This window comes from Rhamphochromis longiceps, linkage group LG11 (assembly GCF_057381845.1).
Source record: "Rhamphochromis longiceps isolate RC_006_pf linkage group LG11, R_longiceps_female_GT1.1, whole genome shotgun sequence".
NCBI classification, from domain to species: domain Eukaryota; kingdom Metazoa; phylum Chordata; class Actinopteri; order Cichliformes; family Cichlidae; genus Rhamphochromis; species Rhamphochromis longiceps.
Window position 1 is genome coordinate 32,672,662 of NC_140567.1, and position 27,873 is coordinate 32,700,534.

General features: G+C 39.7%; 1 protein-coding gene across 6 annotated transcripts in view; it reads left to right on the forward strand.

Moving 5' to 3' along the window:
• The window catches only part of sema6cb (semaphorin 6Cb), a 154,707-nt gene that overhangs the window by 10,385 nt on the left and 116,449 nt on the right, over positions 1-27,873 (forward strand). For all 6 annotated transcript variants that reach the window (XM_085423696.1, XM_085423705.1, XM_085423706.1 and 3 more), the window contains exon 2: positions 8,924-9,011. The gene's annotated coding sequence lies outside the window, so the exon portion shown is untranslated. The remainder of the gene's footprint in view (positions 1-8,923; positions 9,012-27,873) is intronic.

The window sequence follows — 27,873 nt, forward strand, 5'->3', positions numbered from 1 at the left end:
ACTGATGCAAAGAAATGTTAAGAAGAATTAAAATGTCACACTGTGTTGCTTTTTTTTATTTCTTGACCATAGACTAAAAACGCCAAACGTGAATTTACTGACACAAATCAGAGAAAAACAAATTAAAATGCCCCAAAACATGAATAACATAATTGGATTAATACGTTAAAGCTTGCTCTATACCTCTATAAGGTCTTGACTAGGGATGGGTATCGTTTAGGTTTTATCCGATACCGGTGCCAAACCGGTACTTTTGAAATGGTGCTCAAACCGGTGCTTAAAGAATGGAGAACACAAACTTTGTCCAAAAACCTCTCATGTTCAGCTGTTTTTTTTTTTTTTTGTTTTTTTTTTTTTGTAAAAAGGTAACAATGTTAGCCTTTTCTGCAGCTATGGGGCATATATGGTATCACTCTTGGCTGGAAGCAGTGCTTAATCAATGGAAAAAACACAAACTTTGTCCAAAACCTCTCATGTTTAACTGTTTTCCACTTTTTCTTTGGTCATTTTAGCCTTTTTGGCCAGGGTGAAGGGAGTATCTGCCATCAAACAAGAAGACAGCTGCATGTAGCTATGATGGTGTTTGCTAGTTCACCTTACATGCATTAATGTAATAACGTGGTTAGCCTACTCAACGTAAATTACACACGAACAACATTAAGCTACTCACACAGAGAAGAACGGCTGCTGCTGCCATCATCACCCGTCATTCATTTCTGCTACACTGGCAGGCCTAGGGGCCAGGACTCTATTCTTCGGGTCTTTGGGGGATGTTGCTCCGGGTCCGATAACTGGCAACCCACCCGCAGTAGATGTGCACGGTGTGAGGTCTTGCAGCAAGCTATCAAATACGGCGCATTTCTCGGCTTTTAAAAAAAAACGCTATGCGTCGCCAGGTGTTTCATCGGATTTGAGGTGTTACCTCCTTTGACAGTATCAGCTTAAAGCACTTGTTGCAGGCTGCTGAGTTTGCATCTTTTGCTGTGAAGTACAGCCAGACTTTTGACCGCTTCGCCTTGGGCATTTTAATCTGTAGCTCTGCATAAGAGAACGTACGTACCTAGACCCGCCTACTATCCTCGGAAACGTAAAATGATTGGCTAGAATCTAAAATGTATCACAGCTTAGGAAAAATAAAGCACCGAAATGTGCGCTGCTTTTCGGTCTGGTTACTACCGTTTATGTCAGAACCGGTACCCATCCCTAGTCTTGACCTCAGTAAATGCACGGAAATTACTTTTATTTTGATTTTGCAATAGATTAAATTGAATTCAACTTAATTGCTGCTTATTCCCTAATCAAATAAGCAGAGGATCATTTGAGCACCAAGTTAACATTTCTTGCATCATGCTTCATGTGTTATCTCAGATTGTGAGCTGTTCATCTTTCTTCTTTTTGCATTACAAAAAAAGCATCTTGCATACATGACACATTTATAATTGGGTTATAGTGAGTGTGACTAAATAAGAAAGCAAATGGAAACAAAGGTTGAATCTTCTTACTTGAGCATATATAAATAAAATATAAAATAACCATCAATTATGTCAATTTGCAGCTGTGTTATTGAATTTTGGATATCCACTGGTGAAGGAAAAGGTCATGTTGCTTGTCAAAAAATTCTGTTAGTCAAACTATAATTCCCCGAACATAAAAACAATCTTAGAGTAATTGCACATGATAATTTTGGCGTGTGTGTGTGTGTGTGTGTGTGCGCGCGCGCGTGTGCGTGCGTGTGTGTGTGTGTGTGTGTGTGTGTGTGTGTGCGCGCGCGCGCTCCACAGTGATGTGGATGACTGTGCCGGGATTTAAAAACATGTTCATTAATTTACTCTGAGGCTGTAAACTTATTTCCACCAAGAGACACACAAACACAACAAAACACACCCACTCAACCACATGAGCAACTTCCAATTTCCAGCGAATGAAACCTTGTTTGAGCTGTCTTCATTGCCTCCCTCTCTGTCCTCCCGGCTTCCATCGTCTCTCCCTGAGGGGCAGTTTTTAGTGACTGATGGCATGAAAGCCAGCTGAGGGTAAACAAACCAGCAGACCACACTTTTGCTTTAATGTCACAAGTCAATGACATGCAGCTGGGTGAAAGGAATGAGAGGGGGGGGGGGGGGGGGGCAACACCTACACTTTCACTCTCAGGGCCATATCTGAGGCTGACAGTAGCCCTCCAGCTAAACACAGACAGTCTGCATTAGTGTTGGCCTGTAGCTACAGGTGCCAGGAGAATCAAGCCCAGTTTTATAACTTGGACAGAAAGACATGGTACGAGTGTTTATGCTGCTCTGAAGCAGGTTTATACAGCTTTGTTAAAATTATCATTATTAGGTGTCAATTTTGCAGCCTTATGGAAAAGAAAGAACAGTCCTATGAGCTACAAACCTTTACTTATTATGTACACTTAAGTGTATTTCAGTTGAGCTGTATTTTTTTTGCACAATCACTAAACAAACACTATTTCTTGTTATTCAACTATGAAATATGTGGGTTCTTTAAAAAAAAAACAACAAAAAAAAAAAACGAGGGGGGCTTCCCCTCTGTGTGAGGCACCCCGGATTCTTACTCGTTTGTGGGCCATGAAGTTATCAAATACCAAGTTTCCACAATATGGCAAGATTAAGAGGAAGGCCTGTTCAAATTGCAGTGTCTCATAGTTTTCTTTTGTTTGGTTTTAAGATTTTAGTCATTTAGACCCAAGTAGGTTTGACGTGGGTCAACCTTTTACAGTGCAACTCTGTCCACCAGCAGCTGTCAGATCCTTCTGGAAAAATAAGGTTTGATCTCACAGGATAGTTTTTGTCAATGGAATTTAAATGAGTTTAAAAGTGCCACTGAGTTGGCAATATTTCTCCTGGATTACTAAGTATCAAACCCTTTCTACTAGGATTGTGACAATAGTAGAATTTCACATTGGATATCAATACCCAGGAAATACTCAGTATGACTTTGATACCAGATTGTCTGACTGTGCTATGTTTCTGTTGTCAGAATTTTGTTGCTGATCAGAGTTGGTAAAGTAGGGTGCCGCTCTTGTCTAGTTGCTAGTGGGCTTATCTCAGCTTCAGAAAGCTTGCAAATAGCTGTGATATAAATTAACACTGCCTGTTGACTTTACAGACACGCAGGACTCAACATTTGCTTTCTAGTTCCAACATTACTGTCATCATTTTTTGTACTATCCCCCACCTTAATGATAACTTAACAGATGGCTGATGTGCCAAAGGGGTAATTGCTATTAGTTTTACAGTTACTGTTAATGTTTGCAGTGTCTGTGTGAAGATATACAATAACTGCTAACGGACGCTTTAGTGGTGTTGAAGTGTAAAGTGCTGTGTCAGCCTGGAGGCAAAGGTGGGATGCTGCAAATAGTAGTTGTTGTTTTTTCCTACCTACTTATCTGTCTCATACAAGCAGGTAAAACAAAATGGACTAATGCAGAATTATTGTCACATGCATGGGGTTTGGGGTGTGTAACATATATTGACACAATAAAAGAGTGCAAACATTAGGCTTGGTGTCTGTTTTGTGATAAAACAACCAACTTCTTCCAGTGAAAGTAAAGTGCTATGCCATATATAATGGTTTTTATTGTTTGTTTCTTTTTTTAAAATATTTTTGCCATAAGTGTCTTTTTTGTAATTTCTTTTCCAAAGCGTCTTGAGAAGTAGATCTCTTCGATTTCTAAAGATCTTTCAGAAACACTTGACTCTGACCTATGAATCATCAAGCATATAAAAGGCACCTAACTCAAGGGATGGACCAGTGTTGTCTACCCATACCAGAAAACCTTTTAAATTGTATCTTTAGGCACTTTAGTAGCACTTTACTGCCTGGGACATAAATGCATAATTTGTTCCTATTTCTTTAGTTGAATCTATGAAAAATGCCAGAGATAATGACACACATGCACGCCATTCGAACTGGCATCAGAAATGACATCAGTGAAAGTGTGGCTGTCAAAAAGCCATTCTTAAGGAAAACTGGGAGAAAAGGCTGAACTGTTCCTGAAGACTACTTAAAGAAATGATTAAAAAAAAGTTTGCCTACAAGGGTTCAGGCTATGTTGAAGAATAAAGGTGGTCTTACCACATTTTCACTTTCAGGCTTGTTAGAATTGTACAAACTCACATTGCACATTTCAGTAAATCAATCTATTTTTCCAATTTTTGAGCAAAACATAAAGACAGTACTGTATGTTCCAGAAACATTGCTCTCTAACAATTCAAGTCATTAAAAAAAATAGCAGAATAACTTTAAGGCATAGTCGTGTGTGCATGTCAAACTGTCTTTGAACACATTTCAAATTTGTACTAACTGAAAAACTCGATATATTGACCTTTTTGTGAAAAGGTTCTGCACGAAAGATGGGGAATTAAATCAAATGTCATGTGCAAGTTTTATTGACTATATAATAGCAATTCAAAGCCGTTTATCAAGTACCAGCACCCCAACCGAGATCTAGTGCACTTCCTGCAGCGTACTACTGTGTTTGCCGCTCGTCAGTCAAAACCCCTCTGATTTGAAAATTAAATCTGTGAAAGAAGAGAGCTACTGACTGGCCTATGCCTAACATGTGCAGGAGACAGAGGTCAGTAACTCCATAGACGGCAGTCTATTCACAAGGAAGATCTTTTTAATTAGACTATGTTCTTTTAATTAACCAGCCAGCATAATATCTGTGTCCATTTGTCAGCCCTTTACAATGCTTAGCGGAGCAGGGTGAAAATACCTTCTTTTGTCTCCTCACTGTTTCAGAGATCCCTGCTTCCTATTATTATATATCATTGTTCACTGAAATGTATTTTTTCTTGTCTTTTAGATTAGCATGATAATACCCCCATGGAGGGGAGGAAAAGTGGTGAAGAGCTATTGCAGGACTGCTCGTCAGGCTCACTGTGTGCAAGACCGTGGTTATTATCATACTGAATGCACCATCAGTTAAGCTAACAGCCCAAATTTCGACATTTATCTCCAATATCATAGCCTGACTGTCAATTGCACAGGGAACACTATGGAAAATTACAGGTTATGTCTTGCTCCTTGGAGCCTGGATCGTTCCCCAGTGTAATTACGTTATGCTAATTCTGCCCCCCATGTACTTCCCATGACAGAAAGAAGGCTTTCCAACTGTTCAGATATTAAGTAAAATATGAAGGAATAAATGTGGCGATTTACGCTACGGCATTGCTCGCGAAACCCGAGCACACCCCTTGTTTCTCCATGGAACTCTAGGGGATTGAGGAAAAGGCTCAGCTAGAGCTTGTAGCCATGTTTCCATAGACCGGTTCAGCTGCAGGTCAGGCCACCTTGAACTCCTCAGCTGGAATTATTGTGTCAGAGGTGGACAGGGTCAGGCCACGCTCCTCCCTTCAACACAAGGACTTTGTTAGTGTCGGACACGCAGCAGACACTGGCAGCACAAATCCCTGTCACGCTCTCGGAGTAGAACCCTGCATGGGTCAGAGGTTGTGTGTTAAGGGGGCATCCCCATTTCATGACCTGAATACTGATTGATTTCCTTGAATGGCTATCAAGGTAGGGGGCCTTGCCTAGTGATTGCAGGGACTGGTCAAACCACTTACCCTTACCCCATGTGGCGATTGGCAGTGAGAGAATGCGGTACAAGGGAAGGGAAAAGCCACTCTTTGTCACAACATGCGCAACTCCTCTGCTCAACTGTGTACCTCAGCGGGCGTATGTTTTCACTTTCCCTGAAACAAGACACTAGACCACATGTTTCCCTTTTAATAGGCAGCTGAGTGAGGAAAGGGCAGGAGTGTGGTCTGTTTGCCATTTGGTAGAAGATGGACGAGGCAACACTCCCTAGTTCCTCTGATAGATTTATTAGTTGTTCAAAATTGCACAACTGAAGTGGCCATTGACCGTTATATCAGTCATTCAATTAGCGGTGTTCAAAGTGCTTGACAGTCACCTAAAAGGCTGAACAATTTTCTTTATTTTCACAGCCAGACGAGTAATTAATCATTCCTTTCAGTAACCATGTTCTGGTAAACACTAACCAGAATATGGCAACAATGCTAAAGTTGGAATAAACAATAAACAAAATCAAAGGCATGATAAAATGAGCCCTTCAATTACTGTAAACTTCAGAAAGTTTTCACTGACTTTGTTTACCATAAACTGAATTTGATCTGTTAAAATGACTAGCACAGGGAGAGCAGAATAATGCACAGAACTGTGATTATGATTACTAAAAAGTTCATCCTTATAGAGTATCTGCAGTGGGACAATGCCATTTAAATGTCTCCCATCTCCTCAAGTGAAAAAGAAAGGTCACAAATAAGACTGAAACATGGCACTCATCTACACTATAAAACCTCATGATCCCTTGTACTGATGGGAAACCCTTTAAACCTGAGTTTCCCCCATCAGGGTGGATTTGATATTTGAAGTTGGCTTGTTTCTGCTTGAGGAAGCAGCACAACATGTCCTTGTGTCCTTTTACTGAACTACTAGTAAGTGAACACATTTAACAATGTTGTCAATTGTTCAACTAAAAAAATAATCTTACCCATTGTTATGATTTTGGTTGATCATGTTGTTAATGTCTGTAAATTAGTTGTAAAACGGCCTTATTGACAAGAGCTTGTGTATTTAAAAAAAAACAAAAAAAACAAAAAAAACAAACTAAAATATTAGTTTAAAAATAAGGTGAGAATAAGTTCAATGTGTGATTGGCCTAAATATTTTAGTGGCTTTCAGCTTTGAGTCATCACACAAATTGTCACAGCCCAGATCATACACTCTAGAGTGATATGAAAAGTGAATAAAAAAGCGAATAAATATTCCTACAGCGAACTCGGATGATTAACCAAAGGCTGAGAGTTAGAGAAGATGTGAGCGTTCACACTGAGGCTTTTTGCTTTCCGTGCAACCTGAAAGTTTGTGCTTTTTAGTATAATTAAATAGTAATTAAGAACTGCTAATCACTCCTCCCCACCATTGATCTGAAAAAATGTGCATGTGGTGTGTTTTGTTCATTGGAACTGAGAAATGATAGTGTCATCTCCAGTCTCATTGTGGTGCATTTCTTTACTTTGGTCACTTGAAAAGTCGTTCCCCAGGCGTGAGCTTGGAGGAGTCGATATAACCGTAATTGATTCTTTATACTGAAATGACTAAAAGCTTGAATTTGCAAAAGCAAGCAAATAAGAAAACAAGTAAACATCCAGTACAGAGATGAGGCATCAATTTGATTACTCCTTCAGCTGTAGCTCCCAGTTGTGGTTTTGAAATTATTCTATTAGAAGGATCTAGTTTATGGGTTTTATTAAGAGCTGAGTGTGAGCCCAGACTAGTCCAAAGTTCTAATGATCAGGGATTCTCTTTCATGCTCGTCACACGCTCAGGACAGATTAATATAACACTAAGAAGAAAAATCTCCAGTACTTCTCTTTAATGTCAGGGCTTATTTTTTGATTTTTTTTGTCAGTATTGAAAATGCAATTTAAACCGTTTGCAACCTTAGGTAATATGTTTGATATTTTATATATTTATGTAGCAATTGCCACACAATACTGAGTTGTATATTTTGTGGCAATTGCCCCCCTATTTCTAGACACGTTGCACGAATCTACCAGATGGCCTGATGTATGGTATTTAAATCTTCCTTAGTTCTGGTAAAAACACAAGAACACAGTACTGAAATCTTCTAGATGCATTTAGGGGCAATTTAAAGTCTTGAAAGTGCACCAGAGATAGCTTTGTAGCTCAGGCAAAGGAATTTGTTTTCCACAAGCCCTTATCTTCCTTTTGAAGTTTTGTGTTTTTTCTCAGACAGTATTGTAAGTTCCAACAAATACCAAACACAGATCCTTATTGTCAACATACCACTGATGCAAGAAAATAATGACCGCACGCCCAATGGTGTCACAATAGCTGGTATAGGCTGTTACTGATGCACAGCAGTTCTACTTTCCATTTGGGACTTGTGGTCCTTTTGTCAAAACAGTGAGAACTTGAGAGAGAAGAAAATATGCTGGCGAGCTGGCTATGCCTTAACCTTAACTGAACCATCATCAGCATGTGGCTGCCAGCTGGAGTGTTTGCTAATCCAGAGGATGCTGCCTCTGCAAGTCTTTCTGGGCTCTGCTACTTGAAATTTGCAGGGTGTAAAGGTCTAAACCTCAGTCATCACCATTTGTCTGAATTAATATTGGGACAGGTGGAGATCCAACTAGGTCATTATATTACACAGTATTTCACAAAAATGCTTAATAGTTATTGCTGGTTTAATAATTGAGACTCTACATACTCCCTATGGCTATATGATAAAGCAAATTAAATACTTTTGCTATAGGATCAGGAACTACATCCTTCTAAAAGAAAGATAATCACTTGTCAACTTTTATGCATCAGTGACTCAGAATTTCACATTTTACATTTCAGCTTTCAGCTCAGATGGAATTTTTTAATTTTTTTTTGGTAATATCAGGCTGTATGAAGCTCTGTTTAGGTTTGTGCACTGGCAAGGTGAAGACGTTTTTTCTGGGAGCAGACTGCCAGAGCAGATTGTGAGCTGAGATGCCATCATCAGATTTGGCAAGTTTGGGCTCTTGGATTTGTCAAAAGATTTTGTTCACTTATTGCAAAAGCAACCTGTTGTCATGCGAACAGCATTTCCAGCAACGTCTTTTCCTCAGAGTTCAAAGCAAGTTGATTCACATTTTCATTTCACATTCTGGCATTTTTCTGATGAAAGTGAATAGGACACCCAGCAATGGATACTTGTCATTGTTATCTATACTTTGGAGTTTTAGAGATTTGTGATGGAGAATACAACATGACTACTATGACTGTTTTTCAAGGCTTAGGCAGCATCACCGTAAGCTGTCCTGCATTATGTCTGAGATGTACACAGATCTAAGAGGCATCTCCTATTTTTCATTCACAGATTCACTGACAGCTGGAGTGTGTACCAAGCTGGTCTAGTTACCTGTTTGGTGGATCACTGGATTCAGCAGAGTGTTTGAAAAGTTAAGGTAAGCTTTGCCGCTTCTTTCTAAAAGTGTGACTTTCTAAATGGATCCAATGTAATTAAAAGTTAAATAAGATTTGATTTGATGAGGCACGGAGTCACTATTCACTGATCTTTCAAATGCAGTATTTAGATTGAACTGAATATATGTGACAGTGAAAGTTCTACTTTCATGAGGCATCTACAGAGGATACTTAATTAATGGATGGTCTATGGAAACACTGCTACTGCTGCTTTTTTTTAAAAATAGGTGATTGAACATACAGCACTGTATCTATCTAATTAATTTAATCAAAGGTAAGGAACCAGCTTTAACACATTTGCCATACAGCATTATCCAAGGACAAACTTAATTTAGTCCACTGGTTTTTAACTGGTGGGCTAAGCAACTGAATGAATATGCTATTTTTAGGTAAAGACTTTGCTGATAGTATTCCTTTATTCAATTAAAATATAATTTTTTTTCTTGCAAATCACATAAATTGTGAGGTGTTGAGCATGAACTTTTTTTGTTTTCGAAATAGGGGGCATTCATAAATTTAGAGAACCACTGATTTAGTCAGAGCGTGCATAAGAACCACATATTACAGTGATACGTAGAAAGTGTGACGGACTGAGCTCATGGTTTGAGTTTGCAAGTTGTCAAAATTGCTTGAGTGGTCAAGATTTCTATATTTCTGTTTTTGCTCTCACTGGTTTGAATTTGATGAAGCTCTGTTAATGGCAGTTGTTGAATTTGATGACATATGGGACTGTTTGCCTACATTGCCAGAAAATGAAAATGTAGAGTTTGTCAGATTGCACAGCGCATTTGTTAGAATGGACAGATGGGAAATGGTTACTTTAAATCAAGAAGTTTTGGTTCCTTATGTTGATTTAGAGTGCTCATCATCACTGTTACTTAATGTCCTCAGGGGGAAAAATGTCCAAAGTCTCTTCATTCATCGATACTCGATAATTGCAAATTGGCACATGTCTGGTGTTGACCATGTCAATGTTTTCTGGTGCTGTGAGCTCTGTTGTCAGGTAGACAGGTAGTCAATGGGGAGAACAACTGAACAAATGCATCAGAAACTTGTAGCATCACTGAAAAGCTATTGTGTCTGGCCAAGCATTTCCCTTGTGAGCTTGAATGTGGACAGTAGAGGACAGGGCCAAGGAGTGCCGATGACAGGATGCCTCATGGGAAGGCTGGAGACAGATGGCTGGCCAGATGTAGCCCTGCTGTGACCTTGAAGGCATCTGAAGGTAAAAGCATAAAATGTCTCAAAAATGGCAGACAGAACAGCAAAGAAATGGGAGTGTTTTGTTGTGGTCTTCTCATGAGCTGTTTTGGTTTTTAGACTTGTTGTTATGTTCTTTGTTCTATTAGCATGTCATCATTTATGCTCCTAATTTTCTTTGCGGTGAGCTGAAGTTTTTGTGCACATCCGGTTTATTTTTTAGCTCACACTGTTGAGGGATTATTAGACACACGAGGCACTCACTTAGTTGTGCAGCTTTACGTTGAAAAACTTTTCTAGCAACCCTAAGAGTAAGATCTGATGTTGCAGGTAGGTAAAATTACTCAGGTTTCAGTTCATAGTCATTTTCACACATGTACTGCATACATTTTTGGAAGAAAAAGGTCAGCACACTGTGCACAATTGCCCTTTTGCACTTCAGGACCCACAGCAGGAGTTTTTGTCAGGCAAGGGTGCTGCCTCGGCAGAGTCTGCAGGAGGTAACCACTAGCTGGCTGTGAATTTGCTGAACTATTAACCATGCTGTTCCTGCATTAGTGCAAATCGTACAACACACAGACTTTGTACTATGCAACTCTCTGCATAAAGACCATTTAATGTATTTAATGTTCCAGCAAACTGTTTTGGATGTTTGCACCAGCATCAGAAAATGTCTAGAAAAGTACTGAACTGCATTGTATGTGTGAATACAGATGCATGATGGACTTATGTATGCTATTTTCCATAGTTTACGTTTACTGTTATTCATGCCAGTTAATAATAGACAAAGAAACTGAATGTAAACATAAGTTAAGAGTCTTGTTCATCTTTGCTTCACTGTACAATGTTGGGCTCTCTAAACACTGGGAAGTATCAGGTGTCAGCATGCACATTCTTAAACCCAGTGTTTAAAGGTTTCTGTGAGAATATCTTATTTGGTCATGTCTTCTTGATTCTCTCTGGATCGTGGAACTTTATTTTAAATTTGGAGTGAACTTTCCACTGTTGCTGGCTGAACAGTAGTGATTTTATGTCAATACTAGAAGAGACACACTCCTGATGCAATTCAAGCAGCAGACTGTGAAGCAAACGCCACCAGCAGCCCGATATTGTACAGGCCTCTGGGGCTTTGAGCACAGCAAAGGGACAGCCTTGATCAGAGCTGGGAACTGGATGGTGAGCTGAGGGTGGGGGGGTTGCTGTGAGAAATAAGAGGAGATGGAGGAGGGTAGAGGTGTCAGGCGAATAATTGGGGTGAGGAGATCTCAGGGGTGGATAGAGGGAAGCTTTATTAAGACCGCTCAAGTCTGATGTGCTTGCATGGCCGCCTAACTCTTCCTCACACACCCACGCCTATGGGCCAATCCGCCATTTCCACAAGAGACTCTGTAACAACAAAGGGATGAAGGCCAAAGTCCTCAAGCTCCTTTCAGTCACAGATAAGACAAAAGACCCCATTACTTGAAAAGCGCTGATGGGAAAGCAGCAGTATATGGATCTGCCTTTTCTTTTAAACCAAGGCTCATTGTTGCTTCTTTTAAGCTATGCTGCTGTTACTTGCTGCTGTATTATATCCTGAGATCCTGTAGATTTACTAAGTTCGATGAGGTGCTGGTAATGTGTTTGTTGTTGTACCGTAACTGGTGAATGCTTGATAGTCTTTTTGAATTCCTCCGCTCGTAGAGGAAATGTCCTGACCTCTTTGCTAAGTTCCTCTGAAATGCACGCTTTTGTCATTAGCTCACTGTGACACATTTAGACACGTACTTAGCACACTGCACAATACGGTCTGCTTTTAATGCATTTTGTTTGTGATACAATGAATGCACAACTTGCAAATGTACAAGCTCAAAGTGCAGACAAATATTACCACTTAATATGGATAAAAGATGAGTAATCTCTTTTGTTTTGCCTCACAATGGGAAAACAAACTTTCCAGGGTGACCGTGACCGATCGTATCAAGTGTGATGGTGAGATTAGGAGCTTAACTGCTTATTTTCCCCTGCTCTGTGAACATTGAAATGTTACTTTTGAGTCAATGAAGTTCCCATATCAATAATTGAATCCTTTGTAGATGCGTGCTTCCTTGAGTTTGGTATTCTGAAAATGTTTGCAGTTTCACAAAAGCAGATTTTTGTGAGTGACACAACAAGGATTTTGAGTTGAAGCAGGAGGCGGTTATGGGGAGAATTAGCGGCCTCCCCCAGTTCTCTGCTGTAAATTGGTTTCTGTGGAAGTCATGAAAAAGGGGGCTTGGAGGTCTGTTTTCTGCTTCCTTAGTAGCTTGCTAATCCCCCACGGCTCTGGCTGGAGGGAGAGCTGCTTGCACATATACAACCGTTGTGGAAAATGGCGTTTCTCCTCCTCCAGCCCTCTTTCGTCCTCTTTCCACTCGGTCCTGCAGGGCTTGGCTAATCCTCTGCCTGGTCATGGCAGGGACATTGCAGCCTTTTTCAAAGCTGGCTGGACTTCAAAGTTACAAGGATACAGGGACTAGAGGAGGTGGGAGAAAATTGGGTCCACCGCAAGCAAAGACTGCAAGGGGTTCACCTCAGCTATTTCTTTGGCTGTTTATGAGGTGACACTGAAGAATTTGTGGTCTCAAAGGAGAGACTTTGTTGATCGTAAAGACAAGACCTTAGAGGTGGTGGCTTTTTTGGATTATGATTTCTATATAAAAAGAAAAAACAATACCCTTATGCAACAATGTGGGGCACCAACATGCAAAGTAATAATAGGCACACAAATGATGCAAGATTCGTGATAAAAACACTAAAAGCTTATGTATGCTTTTACCTCTTTAGAAAATCAATCATGTTAGGTTTTTTTTTAACTTTTGTAAGAACTACTGCCAAAATGCACAACGAAAAGGGAAGTGGTATTTTTTTCCCTATTATTTTAGAAAGTGTGTTTACTTTGAAAGATCAATAGATTTTGAACTCTTTTCTCTACGCGTTCCTTTTATGTTGGCCGAGTCTTATCAGGTTGTCATCAATTTAGCATTGCCCAGTTGGACTCACAGGTGCTCAAGATTTTGGTTCTGTCATTAGACTAGTCTTTGTTAGAGCTTCAGCACTGATGTTTTGTGCCAGTTTTTTTTTTTTTTTTGTCCATTACTCTTTATTCTGCTGGCAAATTGTCTAATTTGCTGGAAATGCCTTTGAATGCTGATCCTTTGTTAAATTCTCAGATGACAGAGAGATTAGAGTGAGATCATTCCAGATGAAGAAAAATGTCTGCTATTGAAATTTTGTGTAGTAGTGTGTAGTTGGCTTTGTCATGTGTTGACAAGCACTACGCATGTTCACTCTGAAAAGTCAGACGGGAACTTAATTTGCATGTGAGTTTGCATGTGTGTTGCGACACACATCTCGTGGCAACAAAGCTCTTTGCATCCTTGAAGCCATAATGTCTCAGTTTGTGTTTAAAAATGCTTTTTTACTACTTGGAATAGATTAATATAATGAAATTGAGAAAAATGAAAGACACACTTCAAGGATATACTTTTAAAATAATTCCAATTCTTATTTGCCAATGTCAGAAATCAGTTTTAAGTAGTTTTACATAAGTCTTGATAGAAATTACTCAAAATGGCTTGTAAATCCCTTTTTTTTTTTCTTTTTTTTTTTTCTTTCTTACAGACTTACTTGGTATTTCAGTAGACTGCTGATCCCAGCTGTCCTTTAATTTAAGAAAATATTGGCTAAAAACAACCCAAGAAAAAAATGGTCAATGGTCACACTGTATTTCGTCTTTCTTTAAGCTACTCAAACCCTTTAGGCCATTGTGTATCCTTCTTTATTTGGATTTTGTCTGGCTTTTTAAATATAGCTTTTAAAAAAATATTTTCATGGCTTTAATAACTTATTTTATTTAAGGTCTTGACTACAAGGAACCAGGATTGCAAGTTTATTGGTACTCCCTATTCACCATCAACATGGTAATTACTTTAAGTGGACTCTTGGGGAGGAGGAGGCACAGGGTTAGAATTTTACATGATTCCCTGTTTTGGTGTTCAGGGAAGTGTGCAGTCAATATATATTGCGTCAGTCAGATCTAATTCACACCCCTTTAACCAAGCGGGTGCGAGATGTCAATAAGCTTTTCTAAGCTTCACCCTGGGGTAACCCTTCATGAAGGTTGGTTAGTTTTAGCTCAACTAGGAGGATTATGTAATTAACCATGGTTTCCTTAGTAACTGCTGTTATGGAGTTTCATTGCGTTCATTTTATGTCATTAGTACCGCTTACTTTAAATGGATTTTAGATGCTATCAATATGCTCATGGTGCAGAAGACCTGCAATCTGCTTACTTTGGTCTGAACCGTAGCAGAAAAGTTTAATGTGTTTTTGTTTTTTTCTTATATGCTTTAAGGTTTAAATGGTTTAATTTTGGCATATTGAGCTCAGATAGCACTGGCCGATGGCTTTGAAACAAAGGTTGGTGCTTACAGGAAAGTTTAACAATCTGAGTTTATGTGTACTTCTATGTTAAAGAAAAAAATTATTATTATTATTATTATTATTATTATTAAATGGAGAGGGATCACATGGATGTCAAGTACACAGCTTTAGGTTTTATTGGCATCCACCCTGCAGGTACAGTAAATGAAGTGATTTTATAATTTGCTTCCAAGAGATGCACTTGGGCCAGGTGAACTTCTTATTCAAGCCACATTATAAAGGTTAAAACAATGTCAAAGATGTATCATATGGAGGCGTAACAAACTATTACACGCCTAGTTAACATCAAAAGTGCAAACAGTCATGTAACAGAGTGAGTATTGTCCAGGAGGTCTGTGGATTCCCTGCTTTCTGGCTCCTTTATTGTGTGGGTCAAACCACACCAACCTTCCAAACTTGACCTGCATTTTGATTGCAACTACATGCTGTGAAGCTTTGTGACTAACATGTTTCAGCATGCTTGCATTGACATTTTGTTACACAGCTGCCAAAGTGTTTAAAACTGATGCCCTGAGGACAGACTAACTCAAAGGGTCAAAACATAACCAGCTATGTTGTCTTCTGGGTTAATGATGGGCAGAGTTGTTTGATTTGGAGATGTAACTTTTCAACTTCCAATGAGATTATTATATTTTTTACTGCGAAGAGCATGCCGTAACTGCTGCAGAGCAGGAGGCACTTTATCCGAGAGCCTCTCATATTTCTTAAATTGATGTTTACAAATTCCCTAGGTGGGGCATTAAGGAAGATTGGTATATTAATTGCCATCGCATGCCATCTAAACGGGTAATTGCAAGCTGTTTGCTGGAATGCAAATGTGCTCAGCTTCAGTTTGATGGAGCTTGTTTATTGAAGTGCTGGTCGCTGACAAATTAAGATGGTTAAATTGATGCCCTTTACTTTTAAGTAATCAGTTTGTTTGCTGATTGTTGTATTAGAGTAATAGCAATTTGCCATTTTTCTTTTTTTTGGGCATATCAACACATTAACAACAGCTCAGTGGCAAAAAGGACACGGTTGGGACCTCTGTGTGCTACACTAACAATTATTTTCATTATTTGTTAAACCTCCAGTCATTTTAGATTATTTATTCAAATGTTTAGAGTAGCTGTTTGAGACTTTTGGAAATGAGAACCTCTAACTTATCTGAGAACTATGACTTTTACTCGGGTGTTTAACATATAACAACAACAGAATGTAACAAAACAAAGGAGCAGATGAATTAGTTTGTATGGAGTACATTCCTCTTCCATTTGTGTTGTTACTGTTTTGAGGCTGAAATATTAAGTATCGAAGTCCATAGCTACATGAGTTAACCCATAATTACTCGTATGTATAACAATGCCAGCCCTACAGATGGTTGTGATTTATTTGTTTTTTATTATTGTCTTGCTCATGTATATCAAATTGAGGTAATATTTTTTTGGCTACATCACCACACTCTGTGAGCAACTAATCAACTCAATGTTTCATCACGATAACTCATGCACCCCAGCTTGTAAATTGTTTTTTCCATATCCCGGGGTTCAGCAGTGCAACTGTAAAGTATGCAAATGTGATTTACTTGCATAAAAATACATTCTGAGCCTCTTGGGTATTCTTCCTCAATAAAAGTGTTTATATCTATGAGAACCAATGAATATGAATGACTTAGTTTTTTTTCATTTCTTATCTTATAAAAAAGACATTTACCTGAATGCCATTTTTCTCTGCACCACTGTGATTTGAGTTAAGCTACTTTCAGCCATCGTTACCATGAGACTGATCATGACTGATGAATGTCTGTGGTAGTCAGCTTAAGATATTGGCATCCCCCTCTGTTCCAGAACACCTCAACACCTACCGTTTTTAATAATATTGGCCGTCCCATATCTTTACATATGTGTGGGTGTTTGAAATAAGTTCATTTTCATTCATCCCTTCTCGGCGGGCTTGACTCCTGCACTTAGTATCCAATTTCTGCCCATTTGTGGGCGTAAGCAGCAGAACACTCTTTCTACAGCTCCCGTTCGCTTCCTGAATTTCTCCACACATCAGCACACACCGTCTGCAGGGCTGATCCATGGAGAGGGGGGTTAAGCGCTCTCCTCATAAGCACCTGTGTACCTCAAAGATCAGGGGATGAGAGTGGGCGGGTGGGATAAGAACAGAAGGCGAGGATGAAGCAGTTGAGAGGGTGAGGAAGGTGATTACTGAGGGCCAGCTTCAGAGAAAGTGGCACTGGGAAGAAAAGATGATAGAATTCTCTTTTCATTGTGGTACAGCTGAACCATTTCTCTCTCACTCACACACACACACACACACACACACACACACACACACACACACACACACACACACACACACACACACACACACACACAGTTATTTGTCAGTCCTTTCTTCCTGTTTGCGGTTATTTTCAATCACTCCGCCTGCCTCTTAGAGCCCATCGGCCTGTCCTCTTTCTTGTATTTCTTTTCACCTTTGTTATCATTTCACTCTTCAACTTCTGTGATTGGAGAATACTGAGCATCAATGATCTAATCTCATCCCTATTCATCACTCTAGGGCCTCCCTTTCCCTTTTTCCCCTCCCTTTCGTCAGTCCCCACATCACTCAGTACACAACTTGCCGCCTCTGATTTTTACCTCTTTGTTTCACATGTTTTGTTTAGCTTTTAAGTCCCCTTTTTACTCATCCGGCTGACTTGCCTACCGTAGAAAAGTTGACACGGCATCACAAGCAAAAGGCTTGGTAAGCTTTTTAGAGCCAGTCACGGTGCACCATTTCCCCCATCTTAATTACTGCTGAAACAAGCAGCTATGGGAAGTTTCAGCACTGGTGGACCCGTCATTACTGACAATCTCCCAGCCTTTATCTGCCATAGCTAAGACGCTCTTGCACTGCGGGGCTGTGATGATTGCTTTACTGAGCTTGGGTAAGAATACGGGGGGGGGGAAGAGGATGATCAGAGACTGTGCAGTTGGAGGTTTTTCATAACGGTGAGAGTCATAGCGGTGAAGCTAAAACCCTTAAACTTAAAAAAAAAAAAGTATTTTAAACCAAATGCTGCCCAAACCCTCCAAACCACCATCTCAATGTCCATGGTGATTTAACACTCTCCAGCTCCAAGAGGAGAACTTCAAATCTATTACACTCACCCTGTCTCGTCAAGCATGCTTTTGCTGAGGTGTCCAGCTCTTGGCTCCCAGCCTCCTGTCAACACAAGGCGCTAAAGAACACCAGATTGTTTGTGCCCTTCAGATGAAGGCATCAGCACTTGGAGCTCAGGATGTCAGGAGTCATTTACTTGTCCTCAAGCAGTGTTTGCATCAACTAGCAAACCTATTACTTATCAGTTACAAACCAGTTCTTAAAGCATCGTGTATGAGTGGATTGAGACCATGATGCAATTTGGAGCTTTTAACTGTTTTAAGGTTTCTGTAAGGAGAACTGTTATGCTCATGTATTGATTTTGTGACTCCTAAAATATATATATAGATATAGAGATATAGATGTATAGAAAGAAAAATAAATAAAAATCTATTTCATACTTTGCTGTGGTGCAGCTCTTTCACTGCTCTAAACACATCATTCTCACTTCCATCCCCCTCCCTTTAAGACAACTTCCCTCTGATTGGATGTCACAGACAGAATACTTGAGCAGTAGGTGTAGCTTCTGGACTCGCAGCCAGAAATGGTCTGAGATGACCATATTAATCCTGCCTGTTCTCACTGACATTGTGCTGACCCAGTTCACATATTTTACTGAGCCAAAAAACTGCCAGAAACACAAAATAATTGGAACAGTCTTGAGCTTTTGAATAGCAAGAATAACTTGCACATACTCTGACTACATTATTTAAAAAAAAAAAAAAAAAAAAAAAAAGAGGGGTTGCTGAGGCACTCTGTAACACCATTTTATTCTAAACAAATGTATTATTGGAGCAATTCAGCAAGCAAAACAGACTGATGTGCATTGACTTCCAAGTCTTCAGCAGGATCTCTACGTCTTTGAAACTCGTTACGTTTAATATAAACAACTATCATATATATATATGTGAGAAAATAGGCCCACTATAAAGGTTCCCTGTTCCTTTTTTTGGAGTACACGTCCAGTTTGCAGAATAATGTATGAAGTCCAAAATCAGTGAATTGTATAAAGGTCTAACATGTGTATTTAAAAAGATTTTGAAAAACAGATCAGAAGTACTTGTGATATGTCTCAGAAATAAATGATAACTTGGAAACTTCTGTATCTGCAGAAAGCTTTTTGCTCAATATTTCTTGGGTTATTTACATTTGACGAAGCATGACTCATTGCTTCGAGAAACTGTTAAGTCTGGCATTCTTTGTGGTTGAATTGTTATTTCAGAAGCCTTTTCTTCCATTTTTAGGAAACAAATGTATTTCTGGCTCTGAGATGAGTCACTAAATGTGAACATAGTGATAATCAATCCGTAGTAGTAACCCAAAGGCTCTGGAAATGTTCGCCGCTGTAGACCAACCAACTGTTTTCACCAGCCATTGTGCAGCATATAGTCTACCTTCTGTGCTCACTGCTTGTGCTTCAGTGTTCCATGAAATAACTTGGCTAAATTTGCAGGCTCGTGGGTGTGTGATTGCATGCAAGTGCGTGTTTGTGCGTGTGTGTGTAGAGCTCCATCCGCTTCCAAATGGACGTGGGACTGTGCTAAAAAGGGAGAAGTGAGGCAACTGCTGGCAAAGAGCAACTGCGACCCAGCAGGTGGAAACAGGTGTCATTACTTACCTGCCTGGCTGTTAGCACCTGCCCCCAGGTGGAAAAAACCTGTTCTTGAGAAAACAACCCAGGTAGAGGGACACAAGGGAGTGAACCTTTTTATTTTTCCATTCTGTAAGCTTGGGCGGGCTGCATTTCTTCTTAAGTGTATTCTTGTGGTCATTGTGCTTCACACAAGCTTGAAAAAACAACTTCAATGCACAGCCTTGCTGTAATTTTGAGTCTCAGAAGAAAGATTTGGAAATTTACCATAATTTTATTTCCACAACTTGGAGCCGGACTGCAGATTTATATACTTCCTTAAACAACTGTTTTTACTGTACTGAAACTAGATGATGGCTTGTATAGTGTATATTCAATTTGTTTAAGCTCTGTTACCAGTTTTTACACTGCTGATACTCTACCACCCCATAATCTCATAAATTACTCATCACTTGATTTCTACTCAGAGGTCACATGCATAATTCAGAAAACATACATAATATCATAAAGGAGTAGATTGAAATTCCAGCATTATTGGTGTTTTGTCTCCTTCTAAGCTTGGGTAGAATATGTAAAAGTGCAGCATGGGAGTTTATTTTTACAAGTAGAGCACAGTGGGAGGATTTTTTTTTCTCCCCGAGGTTGTTACAGTCTTCTCAGTTCTCTGCACAAGCTTTGGATATGCTTTCCAACTGCATAATACCAACTCCAACCATGCCGGTGTTGTCTCAAGGGCAAAACCTGAATAGGGAGTAGCTCGCTGCCCCGTTGATGGATGAAGCTCATCCATGTGCCAAGTTCAACAAGTCACCCGCTCTTCCCTTGCCATGCACCCCTTCAGCCTTTCTTTCAGCATACTGGTCTGTGTGCCCCCTGCTATTGCACTCATCTTCTCCCTTTTCAAATGGTAATAAAACTGAACCATGCTGGAACTCTTCAGCTAGGAGTGAACTCTCTCTTCTCAGAAGAGAAATTATGGATGGTCATGCAGAGTTTTTAAGGTTTGGCCCAGCAGGCACCAAAAATTTTCCTTGTGGCCGAATCATTTTGGCCACAGTCTAGGCAGCTTACCGCAATACACCACGGGTCTCTGGCTATTGTTATTATGCATAATGGAACAAAATCCAGTTTCAGTGCCCTCTCTGCACACCCCCTCCCCTCACTCTCTGCTCCACAACCACTAATGTAGGGGATGTTGCCTGGCTTCTGCATGCTAGTGTGCTGACAACTGCCCATATTAAATTAAATTTGCCTCTTGAGCAACATAAACAACTCACACCCCCCCCCCCCCCCCCCCCCGCCCAATCAAAGCCCGTTTAGCCAAAGGACAGACATTGACGATCAAAAGCTGAGCTCCAGCAAGGCTGCTCTTGGTGTGTTTGGCTTGTGGAAAGCGTGGACACGATCACACATAAAGTAGAGAGAAAGAAGAAACATAAATTTGCATCTGTCTTCTATTGTTTCATGGTTCCTTGTCTACTCATCCCACAGCCATCAGCTGTCAGTACACCTGCCAGATAATATAAAGAAAGCTTTTTTTTTTTTTTTTTTTCTCCAGAGCTTTTTTTTCCCCAGAGTTTTAACAGATGCAGCAGTTTCAAAATATTTTTAAAAAAAATGTACAAAGCAACAGTATTTGCGTCAGTCTTAATTGTTGTGGAACATTTTCTTTCTATAGTTCATCAAAAGGGTGTTGCAAAAATGCAGTGTGACAAATATTCATGACTGCTCTGAACATAAAATATTAAAGGTGCGCAGCTGTGGTGCATTAGAGGTATGCATTACGACTGTGCCATTGGCAAAGGTGTAAAATATTGCCCATTACAGCAAATAAATAACAGGGCATTGTTAGAAATAACAGAGCGGTGCAATCAGCTGCTTCTGCAGTGAGCCTGTCATCCTTTGGGAAAACTGCAACACCGCCTTCTTGGACTGCTCCACTCCTTATTCTGGCTTGCAGCCTCAGTTTGCGCACTGCACATGTATTAGATTTCCACCTGCTGTTGCTGGTTCTACTTATAGTGACCCTTAAGCTCACAGCAGATCTCCATAGCAAAAGGCAGACTGATGTCACCAAATGCCATCCACAACAGTGGAATGGAACCACTGTAGCTCCTATGCTCTATACATTTTTAAAAGTTGTAACGTCCGCCATTTTCTTTGAGTATTTATTACACGGCGTGCTTCTGGGAAAAGCCTGTTCTAACGTTTGAGTCTAAGGTTTATTTTGTTTTGAGTTGTCTTTCTGTTTCTCATCATTTCAGTTTATTTTGAAAAATCTCAACAGGATCTTCAGCTCTATTGTGAAAGGTTTATGTGGAAAATAAACAAGCGGACGGTGGAGCCACACGCTGGGTTTACCGTTGTCGTTACTTATGACAATGTGTAAAAACAGTCGCTTGTCCATTCGTAGTGTAGTTATTTTAAACATAAGAGAAAGAGAGAACTTTAAGAAATGAATATAGCCACTACAGTACCATCAAAACGATGAAAAAATATTGCCGTAACAGTTGATTTTTGGGACACCACGAAACAACGATGGTGTAATTTGAAACGATAGACGTTTTCACATCTTCATCCGATATATATCGTTATATCGAACAGCCCTGTTTGATTTGTTGATTACAAATGTGATTGACGTATAAGGACTTAGGCCTGAAGTAACAATCGAAAGTATCAAGTTTGCAGCAAGTGCAAAGTTAAGATTTAACATTAAAACTTAACCTTTAAAGGCTTGTTTTAGGGCTTCTGTCCCTAATTCTTTGAGTCCTAATCTTCCGTGCCTCACAGTCATTAAATGTTCATGTGTGCTCGTGGTTGAGGTTTAAAATCACTTCCAGGTGCATGAAGATTTTCAATGAGGCAGCAAAAGCGTTGGCTTCTGTCTGTCGCATTGAACTCTTGCAAAACTGGTTAGTAGGACGAAGTCTGAGATGCATTTACCATATGTTGCCTGCCAGTTCTTCTTGAAGGTTTGACTTTGCATAGAGCAATAAAGTACTCACAGCACTGGTCAGCAAAATAAAGTGATATCTTTTTCTTTCTCTCTGTAAAAGAGACAGAAAGAGAGACAATCTTGGCAACACTTAATTTTCAAAACAGCCAGACGTGTCCATGAAGGCAAGGCTACACCCTATTAAACATTGAGATGAAAAGCACTTATTAAGTTCTTGTCAACATAAATAAGTTTAGGCGTGTGCTGTGAGCCAGCAACTATAAACCAGTTCTTGGCCAGTTTCCAAAGCTGTTGTAGTGAGCAGCATTTACTCATGATCGATTGTCAGCTGATTTTTGTTTTTAAATCCTTCACGAGGTTCAGGGTTCCTCCGAAGCAGCTTCTTGTAACTTGGCTTCTATCTTTCTTATACTGCACATGTGAAAGGCCACAAGTTCCTAGAGTTCATGTAGCGGAAAAAACACAAGAGTACAAGAGTCCAGCGCTTGTTCCTGCAAATAACACGAAACAAATTGGATACAGAGACAGAGGCTGTTGAGAGAGGACAAGCCAGACTAGATGACCATCTAGCCCTTGCAGTGTCAGTGACCCAACCAATATGCTGTTGATCTTTTTCCCTTAAATAACTCCAGTCTTTATTGCTACAGCCTTTATCAAAACCTCAGATCATGGAAGAAAAACTCTGGGTTGTAAACAGTGGGTTGTTCGCTTGATTACAGTTGCGTGCTTGTGCTAGTGTGTGCGTGAGTGGAATCTTGTTGATTGTCTGCATGAGCTGATTGGTGGTGATTTGTGCGAGGGAGGGATGGAGTGACAAAGTAAATTGAGGCGGGGAGTGGAGTTGTTGACTGCCAAGTTGTAGGCTCACTGTATAACTTGTCTGCAGCTTGCTACATAAGTCATGTTTTTTCTTGGGGCTTTTCATAGCACAAAAAGGCAGCAAAGCAACAACTAGGGTCCTCTCAAAAGACATTAATCTGAAGCTGGCACCGCTCTGAAATGATCACCTCTCACTTCATATGTCTTTATTATGGTTTAACAACCCTCTAGAGTTGAAGATTGTTCTGTTTGTTTGGTTCTTTGTTTTCTTTCTCAATAATTAAAGCCTAAGCCTAAGCAACACAAACTTGCCTTTTAAAAAAAATAATAAATAAATTCTGTTTGGGGTACCTATTGGGACTAAATATTGGTTCACAGTATGAAGGAAAGCAGCACTGTATTCAGCTACAGCCATGCCTCCCAGTGGTGCCGCAGCATTGTCACTGCTACTGGATTTCAACATGGAAAACACGGCTACTCTCGCAGAATCCAGGCGTGTGTTTAAGAAGTTTGCAAAACAATGCCTGAGTGCCTTTTTTAATGTCTTTTTTTTCTTTTTCACAGTTTATTACTTGTGTAAAACTAAGAAATACAGAAACAATCAGCTGACATTTGTCCAGGAGGGAAATTCTAGGGCTCTGTAATTTAGTCATTTGTGTAAGAGGGTGGCAGTTTGGAGATTTTTATTTATTTATTTATTTATTTATTAGGATTTTATTGGAAAACATTCCCACTCATATTTCCAGTGGCTTTGACTCTTAATTAAATGCAGCCTCTAAGCAACCTTTTAGAATTTATGAGTGTATGATGACAGAGACAAAAGAAATCCTGTCTCTTCAGCAGAAATATACACGTCTGATGGTTTAATGCTACATTCATGCAAATATTGCCTGCTGTCCTTGTTTCAGCTCAACTGTTTGTTCTTTCATTTTTTCCTCTTTGCTTCTCTCTTTGGTACCCCTCCCTTTCTCTTCTGTTCTCTGCTCCTCCCTGTCATCACCTTGGCAAAAACCCTTTCACAGGCCCTGAAACACTTAATTGACTTTTCATTGGCACAAGCTGTAATTGGCTTTTAATCACCGTTTTACATGTTTTGAAATTCAAATCAGCAGTGTCAGCTCAGAGAAAGGGGCCTCTTCAGTGCTTTGCTGTCATTCACGGATGCTACAAGAGGAGCATCTCAGTATTGATGGCATGTTTAACATCTTTCACTTGCTAAGTGAGTGAACGGAAACTTCAGGGTTTGTGTATAAGGTCCCTTCTGCAAGCACCAATCTACAGACTGAGTGATACTTGATAGAAAACATTTGGTTTCGCTGTGGCTCTTTCTGACAGGCAGCAGTTATGAGACGTTAGCATCATTTGCACAAGAACCAGGTAGATGGTGCCTTTCTTGACCTCTCTCACCATTTAATGCTAAAAGAACCCAAACAAGTTCTGAGTATCATAAAACTAATATGTCATATCCCAGTACATGCAGTGGAAAATAATGGACAGCTTAATTTATGTAACAGTAAAAAGCAAAGGTAAGTCATAAATACGTCAGCAACCTCAAAGTGTGTATTGTGTTATGCAAACAATGCTTTTTTTTTTTTTTGCTCTTATGGTGTCTATAATGTAACTATACAGAGAGAAATGTGTATATAGGTTTATAAACTTGCCATGGATTTGGCTGAAGGCCACGTCAGGCATGAAGATGTGCATTGTGAGCACTGTTCGATAAGTCAGGGTCAGTCTTCCACCTCCGCTCAACACTCTAAAAGCAGTTCCCACGCTCTCTGTTACCGATGGATGAGAGATGAGAGCAGCCGTGTACACTTGGATGGCATCAGTTTTACAGTACCCCTTTTTTTTGTGTGTGTGTGTGTGTGTGTGTGTGTGTTAATTTCTGTCTTTGTTCTGACCAACTGTGAGCCTGGCAGCAAAACCTGAGCCGTGCTTCAAGATGCCTGTAAACTCCTATACTTCAGCATGGCCTGTAGTTATTTGTGCTTTGCTTGGATAGCAAATCCCTTCACGATTCCCAGCTCTAACCCTTTCTCACATTGGTTAAAGAGCCATAGGAGACAAGGATTAGCATACATAAGTGTTTTTTTTCTTTCTTCACTTTCTGTCTCCCTTTCAACTTTTAACTCCTTTGTTTTTTTGTTTTTTTCACATCAACCCTCTCTCCTCTTTGTCGATTCCTGTCACTTTCTCTATTTCCTCCTTTCATTTCCTCCTTTTTACTCCTTTCTGTGTTTTCACTCTCTCCTCTCCCTGGTGGCTGAATGATCGTGAGTGACGTTTAGCAACTCTTCAGCCGCCAGGAAGGCTTTGGGAGAGAGCCCACTCTTTTTAGAGCATCCGTGATGCTCCCCAACAAATTGTAACACTAAGACGAAATGTAAGCTGGCAGCCAGCGTGTAAACCGTTCAACTCCTTAGACCCTGGACAGTTTTTTTGCTCCACTGCTGCATAAGACTTATTTCATTCTCCTTTCACATTCCTTCGGCGCCCAGCTGGAGAATGGAAAATAATATTTTTTATTTATTTTTTATTTTTTTTTAACTTCTGGAACAGAGCAGAGGAAACCCTGTTGCTCGACAATCCCTCCCACCACAGCCTTTCAGCTGCTCCAGTGTCTTTCCTTGATTTAGGATGTAATTCAAAGATTTGCACTTAAATTCTTCGTTTTCTCACTCATTTCTGTCTCACCTCCACTAAAACGTTCCTTTCAGTTTTCATTATCATTGAACTGTCAGGACAAAACCTCCTTGTTGTAAATCACGGTTCTCTTTCCACCCCAGCAGGAGGGATTCATTTTCCAATTCACTTGCCACATGTGATTAATTTTGGTTGAATTGTGAGGGAGGCAATTATGATTTCAAGTAATTCATATATTACTTAACATTGAATAGTCTCCATAGGTCATCATTCAGGCGCTATATTAACTTTAAATAATCAAAAATAATAAGACTGTGATAATGCACATTCTGAAACTGAAATGGGAACGCCGAGCATTAATATCTTTCGGGTTTGTCACTTGGCAGATTCATGTGTTATTAAACACCCAGTCAAATTTGAATGAATGGAAAAAATTAATTAGATCAAATGATTGAAGGTCTTTGCTATTTGCCAGTAGCTGATCTAATCAATCAAATGTTCTATTCTAGTTCATTAATTCTAATGTTCGAAACACTGTAAAATGCTAATGTTGTTGCTAAATCTTGATGTACATATGCCAGTTTATTATTTTTAATAGTCCCGTTAATGCTCAAAAGAATTACGTGGACTAAGTTGCCCATTTGTGCACAGCCCTAATTGGTACACTATGTGCAATTCTAGTATTTTATGAATAATACTAGCTTATTTTGAATTTGATGGAAATTCAGTTCAAATCAGCAAGTCTCACAACATTTGGGATGGGGCAACAAAAGAGTAAAATAATAAGTGGCACTGAAATGAGAGAGCTGGAGGAACATTTTATAACAAACTGACAAAATGTCATTTAACCTAGTTAGCTCACTGGGTAAAAAAAGAAAGAAAAAAGAGCATTTTAGAGAGGCAAAGTGTTTCTGATGTAATGCAGGTTGAAGCTCTAGCATGCAGAGAAGAAGCCATATGTGACCATGATCCACGGGTCTCGGATTTGCAAGTCATTGCATTGTTTTTCTATAAAGCGCCCACACTTTTTTGGATTTGGGATGTACATGAGCAGTGCATCAGTAGCTGTGGGTTGGGATGATAAATGCTGGCAGTGAAGATGGTTTGTATGAGCTTATTTAATTGTAATAAGGGGATAATCCTTAAATTCCAGCTGGCTTTAATAAAAATTAGAAGTTCCTAATGTAAAATGGCCACAGTATGGTTTCAGTGTGGCTCGTCTGAGCTGCGCTGTCCTGGTGAATAAGGGCTAAAATTCCCAAAAATAAAATCTGTAGAAAAACCCCAAAACATAAAAAGTCACAGTGGTAGAAGTTTTTTGTGGTGCTAACACACAACACACATCAATACGACTCTTCACAAAATCAATCCATTGCTGCTTTTGATTCGGGAGAATGAGCTGTTCTGCAAATTTTGGCTTCCAGGACGGATACGTTGGACAAGGACATAGCTAGTGTAAGAAGCTGTGTGCTGCTGTACCAGTAAATGTAGTAACTGATTGAGCGGGAAAACCACAGACTTAAATGTCAATGGTAAAACCGCACACACTGTGTAAAGTGTCTCTCCCACATTAGCTCAGTAGTTCAGCAACCTCTCATATTAAGCTTCAGCAGGTCTTCTGTCCAACCCTTCGTTACTGATGACCCATTATCAGAATCTTTGTCCCTCTGAGGCTGTGAAACCAGACTGATAACGAGGCTTGCCATTTGAAAGGCCACAGTATTCTCACTGTGTCATGTCTCATTACAAACCACCACGATATTTGTTTACATCCTCTCCTGGCCCCTGAGCGCTCTTATCAAGACCTTTTTTGTAAGAGCCCCTGCAGTCCAAAACACCTTCATCAGAGATGGGTCTGACAATTTCTGCATTAGTGTGAAGTGCAGTTGCACTCTATATTTTCCATCCTCTGCTGCCCCCTCCTCAATTATTTCTTTTTCTTTTTCAGTGAGATGAGTCTTATTTCTGTACAATTGCACTGATTGTAATCTATTCCAGCTTTTTTTTTTTTTTTAAAAAGAGCTCAACCTGA